Here is a 10,506-nt window from a genome sequence, read left to right on the forward strand (position 1 = left end):
CGACTGAGGATGAACCCCTTTGAGGCAATAATAGTCACACTCCCCCTGTCTTGCGTACCTACGATAGACTCGCGACGACGGATAGGACTGTGCTTGACATGGAACTTGCTGATCGAGAATCGAGTGGCTAATGCTCTTTCACGCCAATCGAACACAAGTGAGCTTGCCTCATTTTCAGCACCAGCATTTCCTATATCTTCAGATATGTGGGGAGCCAATGCAGAAGATCATACCATGGAGGAACTTGAGTCAGAGTTCAAAGATCGCTTCACAAACTTCAAACCTTGAGGACAAGGTTGCGGAAGCGTGGTGGATTGATACGATTCGGACTTCACCGACGTCGTCTCGAGCATGGATTCACTTTAGGAGTTTTTTTATTTCATGTTTTAGTGTTTAATTTCCATTAAAATAAGTTTTCTGTAAGTCGCGTTCGAACGCGGGTGGAGTGAGTTCGAACGCGGTTTGTGAACGGGGTTGTGAACGTGGGTGAAGAGAGTGCACTGTGTGTTCGAACGCACTGTGAACGCCTGCATCGCGTTCGCAAATACCGCGAGGCGCGTTCGATCGTGCGTTCGAACGCGGTCGGGCGAGTTTGAACGCGGTCGACGAAAATTGTGTTTTAGGGTTAATTTGAGTTGTTGGTTAGCCTATAAAAGGATGTGTAGGGCAACCAAAAGGGATTATTGAATATTGAGATTGAGTTTTGCCTTGCCTCCTTCGTCTTCTTCGTTCCCGTTCTCTCAATCCCCGGCGATGCCGCTTCTAACCTCCCTCGACCAGTCAATCACCCTAGTCCCTTAGGAGTGGCCCTCTTCTCCCCCCTTCTTCCAATCTATCCAACACTTGCCCTAACCTTTCCATCAACTATAACCCTTCCACCACCACTTTTAACCGGTGCCACCCCATTAACGCCGGTCCACCACCAATCACCATTACCTAGGATCTCGTGCCTCCATCCACGGATCCAAAACAGATCATCCTGATGTTTGTCCACTAAACGGATGATATCTCGAGATCCCCAACTCCGATTCGCTTGAAACTTGATTTGTTGGAAAGCTCTATTACGAGGCTACAGCATCTCAAAATTTCACATCGATCTGACATCGGAATATTTCGAGATCTTATTTCAAAGTTCCGTGCCAGATCTAGTCCAGATCTGAGAATTGGAAGAGATCGAACCTTAGCCTAATGGAAGATCGTATCAATTTGGTATCAGAGCTCCATAGCCCGAGGCGTGATCGTATCATAGTGCACACGATTAGATGGGTGGGGCTCATCCAGCATAGAAACACCTGTATTTAACATAATCTATCTCAAAGATCAATCATACTATCAACCAAATAAACCTATTAACATATGAATGTTCAAGTCCACAACAATCATACTAGACAGCTATACAATCTGGCAAGACCCACAGAGGCCATGACAAACCATCAAGATACAACTAAAATCACTAATACATGAGTACACTATAATCTGACATGTATTATATAAATCATTGTCTATACAATAGAGTACAAATATCAAATAATTATACAACTCAATATCTGGATAAACTATCTTCTATACCATCTCACATCTATAGCTCATTTAATCTTTGCTCTAAAATATCTTCTCAAAAAATCTCAAGTCGCTATCACATACCATAATATCTAAGGTGATAGAGAAGAAATAAAGAGAATCATGAGCAAAAGGCTCAGTGAATAGACCTTCCCCCGAATCAGTGATTCTAAATAGAGAGTAAATCATGTACTAGATAATATGAATCAAAAAGAGCATTACGTCATAAATGAGTATATGAATGTGTCCTCAATAATACATAAATAAAAAGTAGATGACATGTCATAACTAATAAAAGTATATAATCCTCGACAATGAAATAAATAAATCTCTGTCATACTATCATCATAATTCTTTCTCAAATATGATATATGATGCATGCCGACCATGACCATACTATGGTATTGAATACAACCATATACGATGTATATTAACCACTTGATAATCAGGTAATTAGATGATAATAAAATCATATGTATTTCTCAACATATTAGTCATCAATGTCACCTCTGTATGTCATCATCATATTGGACCACTGTGTACAATCAACACCCGGTATCTAGTCTTAACATCATGCCGAAGGCTCAGAGCATACTCTGTCATCCGTAAGGAGTATCTCAAATATAACCATACCCTACAATCCGCTAAGAGTATCAATATCCATCTAGACCAAGCACCCTTCTAGTTGATAAAAATCTCATGCGGATAACTTGCCACATATGTCCTAGCGAACGGCATGTGTCTGAATGTCTACTACGCACATAGACTAACGACCTCAGACGTAAGGCTACAGGATCGCGACTATATTGAGCGATCAATCATCCACCAAGCGCGTCCTAACCCTTGCGCCCACTCGGGTATCCTCATGTTTTCTATCAACTATCCTATCAATTACATTTTATGATTTTCTTCTAAATGACAGGTCATATACATATATCTAGTACGATAACAAGTCAATGCATAACAGAAATATAGGTGGAATAGGAATCAAGAGAAAAATGATGCAATGTAGTCTTCAACCATGTAGTCAACACATGCATACTCATGCTATAGATCAACTTGATATAAAATTATAATAGTATAGTCATCTCTAATCATCTCTATTTATCATCATCATACTCATATCTAAGATAAAATATTCGACTGTAATCATCTCTAGATAAAGTCATATACTCATGCTGGAGGCCAAAACATGCATATATATAATATATGATATAACTAAATTTGAGAAAATCATCTAGTAGATAAGACTACTCACTTCTGATAAAAAAACACAAACCACGTATCCCTCACATCCGGCAACCGAGTGTCAACTTATCGCTAACAGGGTCCACGGGGTCTCACATAAGGGGTTCGAAATCGGAAAATGTTTTGGTAATATAAAGTTAGTCGTTTATTCGATTATAATTCGTTCGAGTAAAATATGATGATATATTAGGTTTAAAAATTTCTACTTATCTTTATAACTAGTTAGATTTATAGTTATAAATAAAATATAAACATAAATATAGATAAAAAAAACTACTTATCATTAAGTTGTGGTTCTCAATCTATCTTGAGTAATTAGGAACTATGTAGTATTTACTTTATTAAATAATAAATAAATAAGCTTAGTATTTTATTTGTTACAAAATAATAGTATATAATAAATTATTAGAATTACTTAAAAAATATATCATAAGAATAATAGTACATAAATCTAATAATTATAATTTACAAATCTATCCATTAATTTAATAGGGATATAAATAAATAAACTAATATAAGTATTACCTATATCTATGAGTAATAGTTAATAACCTAATTAATTATAATTAATAATAATCATATTGAAGAATATATATTATTATTAAAATAATTAATATCTAAATAATCTATTTTCATTAATTAAGAAAGAAATACCTAAATAAATAACACTACCACTAGTGCAGTGCTGAGTAGAAAGATAAGGAGAAGAAGTTGAGGAAGAAGAAGAACGAAGAAAGAAGAAAGAAGAAGAGAAGAGAAGGAGAAAGGAAAGGAAGGGATGAGGAGGAGGACTGACATCGGTGGGGAGGGCACCGGCCGCTGGTGGCCAACCTCTCACTGGCGACTCTGCTCCGACGAGCCCGAGCCCACGGGCAAGAAAGAGAAAAGGTGAGAAAGAGAAAGGGAGAGAAAAAGGAGAAAGAAAGAGGAAGAGGAGAACCAAGGAGAAGAGCTTACCTTGGCGACGATGACGGTGACGGCAGCGGTAGGCCGGTGTCAGCAGGAGAGGGGGAGAGACCAAGAGACCGAAAGAGAGAGAGATTTAAAGGGAGAGAGAGAGGCGATGGGGATGTCAATGCTACGGCTGTGGCGTCGGCGAGCCCACCAGAGCTAGCTGGCTTGGCCTGGTTGGTCGGGCCGGCGGTTGGGGGAACAGAACCGATGGGCTGGCCACGTCGTGGAATGCAATTTTTTTTAAGGCATAGGTTTTTACACACCCGATGGGCAGACAGAAGTCTTAAACTGGTGTTTGGGCAGTACCTTTGGTGCTATGCCCCAATGCAACCAAGGTAGTGGCTCCAATTCTTACCAGGGCGAGGTGGAACTTCAACACCACCTACCACTTGGCCATGAGCGCTATGTCATTTGAGGTGGTTTATAGGAAGCGACCGCCTACCTTGATCTCCTATGCATAGACATCATGGAAACCCTAGTGGATAGGGACACTCATATTCGACAGTTAAGAGACAACCTGGCGACTGCATAGAATTGGAAGAAGTAAGTCTACAACTGGTGACACACTAGGATCAGATGTTCATGGTAGGAGATTGGATCTACATCAAACTCTAACTCTACCTTTAGACCTCAATTCAACCCATCATGAACCAAAAACTAGCACATCAATGATAAATTATGTCCTACAAGTTATCGTAATCCAAAGCTAAATATAGATCCTGACTTAAAAAATTATGGAGAGCCCAAATCTTAACTTAGAATTGAATTTCAAGGAATATTTTGGGTCCCAAAGATATTCGCAAATACTAAGGTTACGAACTAAGTAAAGATCCGACCGCTTGAATCAAGTGCTATTTAGGGGTTTGATAGATTGATACACCTTGTTAGAGTCTTTGTTTTATTGCATTAGTTATTTATTTTCATTAAAATAAATTTTCTCTAGGTCGCGTTCGAACGCAAAAAGGGGGCGCGTTCGAACGCCTTTGCGAACGCCTGCATCAGTTCACAAAAATAGAGAACGCGAAATGTGCGTTCGAAAGTAGTCGAGCGCGTTCGAATGCCTGCATCAGTTTGCATCGACAAAGAATGCCTTTTGTGTATTTGAACACGATCAGCGGGAGTCCACTAGAATTTGGGTTAATAATTGTTATTTTGGCTTGTTGGCTAGCCTCGATAAAAGTGTGGATGGCAACCAAAATCATTATACTTAATGAATATTGATTTCTTTCCACCTCTATCCTCTCTCTAGTCTCTCTACCCTAATCTCTCTCCTCCCTCTTCACTAACCAGCCACCTCTATCATTGGTAAGGTCTCATCTAACTTTTAATCTCACTCGTTTGTCGAGTCCTCCCCCTTCCTTGGGATCTCGACTACTTCTTTTCCTTCATCTTTATCCCTTAAACTACATCAACCATCCACCCTCATCTCCATTATCATCCATAACCTTAACATCCACTCCACCCGTCATCACCACCATCATTTGCATTATATCGTTAGATCGTTCTTCACCATCCTTCCACCTCTACCGTTGGCAAGGTTTCTCCTAACTTCTAATCTCCCTCATCTGTCGAGCCACCCCACTTCTTTGGAAGCTCGATCACTTCATTCCCATCGTCTATATCCCTTAATCACATCCACCATCCACCTTCATCTCCATACCCATCCATAACCCTAACATCCACACCACCACCATCATTCGCATTATATTGTTATTTCATCCCAGTTACAGTTAGAATCTGTGAAGGGCATAAATACAAAAAACATAGATCAGGAAGTTATGGATCGATCCAACTTAGTTTTGTAATTTTATGACTATGAAAAAATATTTGGTGAATATTTTTCCTTAGTTATGCGGACTACTTGGTGAACCTCGGATCTTAAAGGGATCGTTTTGTACCCTACCATTGGTATCAAAGCTTGGTGAACCTCAGACCTCCATTAATAGTGAAAACAAGAAAGATGGCATCAACAAGGAGATCAATAGAGAACACACCGACAAGAGAAGACTCAAACCATGATAACCCTAACCAAGAGGCTAATTCCTTTGGGGCGATCGCAGTAGGACCGAGTCAACCAACGTCTATGGGTGTGAACATGGGCTTGGTAGATGAACATAGATGCATGTTCCAAACCTTACTGTATAGAGTGGACATAATGCAAAATGATCATAATACTTTAAAGGAATATGTCATGAACCGATTGGCTTTGTCATCTCCTCGACGAAGATCAGTGCCTCAAGAAAGACCAACGGTGGGACCACACCAAATTGATACTCCACAGGTCTAGGTATGACATGTTAATGTCAGTGATCCCCTTTTACCTATTCCTACGAATCATCACCCACCTCGGATACACAACCCAAGACCAACGGTGGTGGAACCTGAAAGGCGTGCAGCACTAGTGCGTTTCGTCGAAGAAGAGGATTAGCACTTAGAGGATGATGTTGATCCCTTCAGAGATGGTGATGAGCATGCTCAAGAATTCAGAGAAGGAGATCAACAAGCACAAAGGTTCAGACTTAAACCAAGGAGTTTTCGCAAACCCAACAATGCTATCCGGGGGAGAATCGCATGCTTGGACTTCCCAAACTTCCAAGGCGGTGATCCAACAGATTGGGTGTTTCAATTGGAACAATACTTTGATTGTCAAGGGACAACAGAGAACGCAAAGGTCCAGATGGCAAGCTTTCACCTCCAAGGAAAGGCATTGCATTAGTATTGATCAGTTATTCGTGGTGGAGGATTTACCGGTTGGGCAAACTTTTGTAGGAAGATTACACATAGATTTGGAAGAGCGGCAAGATTTTGCTGCCACATTAAGCAAGATGGTTCAGAGGATGACCGTATTAGAGTACCAAGCTGAATTTGAAAGACTTAGTAGTCGTTATATGCCACCTTGGCCCGAACTAACATTGATGAGCACATTCATTTCAATGTTGCGGGACGAGATACAGGCAGATGTTCATGCTCTTTGTCCTACCACCTCGAAGAGGCCTTTGAGAAGGCCGTGAGGATGGAGCAAAAGCATAAGGTTCTCAAGATGGCAGCAAAAACAAGTTTGGGGAACCGAGATGGGTGGTTTGCTCTTAGAATGCTGGCTGGACATTCTACGGGTTCAAAGATAGCGGCTGCTAGTACTAGCTCACGACCACCCTTGAGACCCTCTTCCGATGTTACAAGAGGCACAAGACCCCCTGTTTGAATTCACACACCTGTCTAGGTAAAGGAGCGAAGAGCGAAGGGCCTCTGTTTTCGTTGTGATGAGCGTTTTACCCTCGATCATTAGTGTTCCAAATCAATCGGGAGTGTGATGCTCATCGATAGTCACCAGGAGGACGATAAACTTTGGAGATGGTGATGGATATGCTCGAGGATTTAGAGAAGGAGATCAACAAGCTTAAAGGTTCAGATCGGAACCAAGGATCTCTCGTGAACTCGACAATGCTATCTGAGGGAGAACCGCACGCTTAGATTTTCCAAAATTCTAAAGCAATGATCCGACAGATTGGGTGTTTCAAGTGGAACAATACTTTAATTGTCAAGGGACAACAGAGGACATAAAGGTCCAGATGGCAAGCTTTCACCTCTAAGGAACCGTATTGCATTGGTATCGATCGATTGTTCGTGATTGAGGATTTACCGGTTGGACTGACTTTTGTAGGAGGATTATATGTATATGCAGATTTGGGACAGCGGCATATGAAGATTTTGCTGCCACATTAAGCAAGATGGTTTAGAGGACGACCGTATCGGAATATCAAGTTAAATTTGAAAGAGTTAGTAGTCGTTGTGAGTCACCTTGGCTCGAACCGACATTGATGAGCATATTCATTGAAAGGCTACGGGATGAGATATAGGCGGATGTTCATTCTCTTTGTCCTACCAATCTTGAAGAGGCCTTTGAGAAGGGGCCGTGAGGATAGAGCAAAAGCATAAGGCTCTCAAGATGGCAGCAAAAATATATTGGGGCAACCAAGATGGGCAGTTTGCATCTAGAACGCTGGCCAAAAATTCTGCAGGTTCAAAGACAGCAACTGCTAGTACTAGACCACGACCACTTTTGAGACCTTCTTTCGATGTTAAAGGAGGCACAAGACCCCCTATTCGAGCTCTCAAACCTGCCCAGGTGGAGGAGCGAAGAGCGAAGGGCCTTCGCTTTTGATGCGATGAACGTTTCACCCCCGGTCATTGGTGTTCCAAACCGATCGGGAGTGTGATGCTCATCGACGGTCTCGAGGAGGACGATGAGGTTGTTGGTGATGGAGAGTGTTCAGAGAAGGTCCATGAGGAAGCCTGAAGGAGGGCGCGGAGGAAGATATTCAAGCTGAAATATCAATGTGATACATTTAGTTAAGATCTTTTCTGAATGCATTAGTTGTTTATTTTCATTAAAATAAAATTCCTGTAGGTCGCGTTCGAACGCAGGAGAGGTCACGTTCAAATGCCCTTGCGAACACCTACATTAGGTTTGCAAATACAAAGAACGCAATCGGTTGGGCGAGTTCGAACGCCTGCATCGCGTTCGCACATACAGAGAACGTCTTTTGTACGTTCGAATGCAATCAGGCACGTTCAAACATGATCGGCGGGAATCCTCTAGAATTAGAGTTACTTATTGTTATTAGGACTTGTTGGCTGGTATCTATAAGTATGTGGATGGCAGCCAAATTCATTACGGAATTAAATTATTAATTTCTTCCCTCCTATCTTCTCTTTAATTGATACACATAGTTAGGATCTTTTCTTATTGCATTAGGTGTTTATTTTCATTAAAATAAAATTCCTGTAGGTTGTGTTCGAACGCCCTTGTGAACGCTTGTGAATGCCTTGTGAACGCCTATGTCGCGTTCGCAAATCTAGAGAAGGGGCTTTTTGAGTGCGTTCGAACGCGATCGACGGGAATCCTCTAGAATTAGAATTTCATATTGTTTTAGAACTTGTTGGCTAGCCTCTATAAATATGTGGATAGCAACCAACTTCATAATGCTATTGGATTCTTGATTTCTTGCCTCCTATCTTCTCTCTAGACTCCTCCCTCCTCTTTCTTCACCATCCTTCCACATCTACCGTTGGCAAGGTTTCTCCTCGCTTGTAATCTCCCTCGACTATCGAGCCACCCCTCTTTTTTAGGATCTTGACCACTTCATTCTGTTCGTCTACTTCCCTTAATCACTTCTACAATCCACCTTCATCTCTATACCCATCCATAACCCTAACATCCACTCCACCCGTCACTACCACTATCACCGACGTTATTCCATATTTTTATCTCCACTACAGTTCGAATCTACAAATGGCATAAATACAAAAGTTGTATATTAGGAAGTTACCAATCCAACCCAATTTGTTTCGTAATTTTCTGACTATCAAAAAATATCTAACGAATAATTTCCCACGATTGCGCGGACTGCTTCTTGCAATAAATTCAGATTTTAAACAATTGTTCTGTAGCCGATCTTTTGTTCCAGTTACTATCAATTTGGTATTAGAGTTTATGAAAGTGGTATTAGAGCTTATCAATTGGTATCAGAGCTTAACACTAATCTCTCTCCCTCATCCCTCTTCACCAACCTACCACCTCTATCATTAGCAATGTCTCTTCTAACTTCTAATCTCCCTCGACTGTCGATTCCTCCCTCTTCTTTGGGATCTCGACCACTTCTTCTCCTTCATCTATATCCCTTAACCACATCCACCCTCCACCTTCATCTCCATAATCATCCATAACCCTAACTTCCACTCCACCCGTCACCACCACCATCACCAACGTTATTTCATGTTTTCGTCCCAGTTACACATCGAATCTGTGAAGGGCATAAATATAAAAATTGTAGATCAGGAAGTTAAAAATCTAATCCACTTGATTTCGTAATTTTCTTCTTACAAGAGAATATCTAATGAATATTTTTCCATGATTGCGCGGACTAATTCCTATGATAAATCCTGATCTTGAAAGAATTGTTCCGTAGCCGACCTTTTGGTACAAGAACCCATCATGATGCATGCATATTTGGCTACTTCTATGTCGAGGATGTTACACGTAGATGGACTCGTTAGAAAGCATTGTGTATCCATCCTCATCAATTCCGAGAGTACACACAACTTTCTAGACAAGATGTTAGTGAGGAGATTAGGCTTGGATGCAGAACTGACCACGGGTTTGACGTTGCTATTGGAGATGGCACAAAGCTTAAGGCAGAGAACTTGTGTCGCCGAGTCGGTACATGGGAGCAAGGACACGACATCATAGTAGACTTATATCCATTGGCGCTGCGAGGAACGGACATTATCCTTGGCACTCAGTGGTTACAATGCTTGGGGCCTGTCACTTTTCATTTTCGGAGCATGTGGATGAAATTTAAGCAAGGAAACAAAGATGTGCGGCTTGATGGCGTTCGATCTCCGCCGATTCCTAGGTTGCAGCTAATAGTGGGGCTGCCATCTGCGAGTGATTTGGCCTATCTTCTTTAGTTAGGACCAGTAGAAGACGAGACTCAAATGAGTTCAAATACTACCATCAAGTTTTCTAATTTATTAGACAAATTTGCTAGACTGTTTGAGGAACCAAAGGAGTTGCCACTAAGGAGAACAGCAGACCATCGCATAGAGATTGTGCACGGGACTGCATTGGCGAATGTGAGGCCATATCGATATCCACATGTGCAAAAGGAAGTTATCTCCAAGATGGTATCCGAGATATTGGAGCAAGGTCTCATTCAACTAGGTCATATCTCTCACTCATCG

Source organism: Typha angustifolia, chromosome 13 (genome assembly GCF_048772165.1).
Source record: "Typha angustifolia cultivar Huaian chromosome 13, ASM4877216v1, whole genome shotgun sequence".
Taxonomy (NCBI): domain Eukaryota; kingdom Viridiplantae; phylum Streptophyta; class Magnoliopsida; order Poales; family Typhaceae; genus Typha; species Typha angustifolia.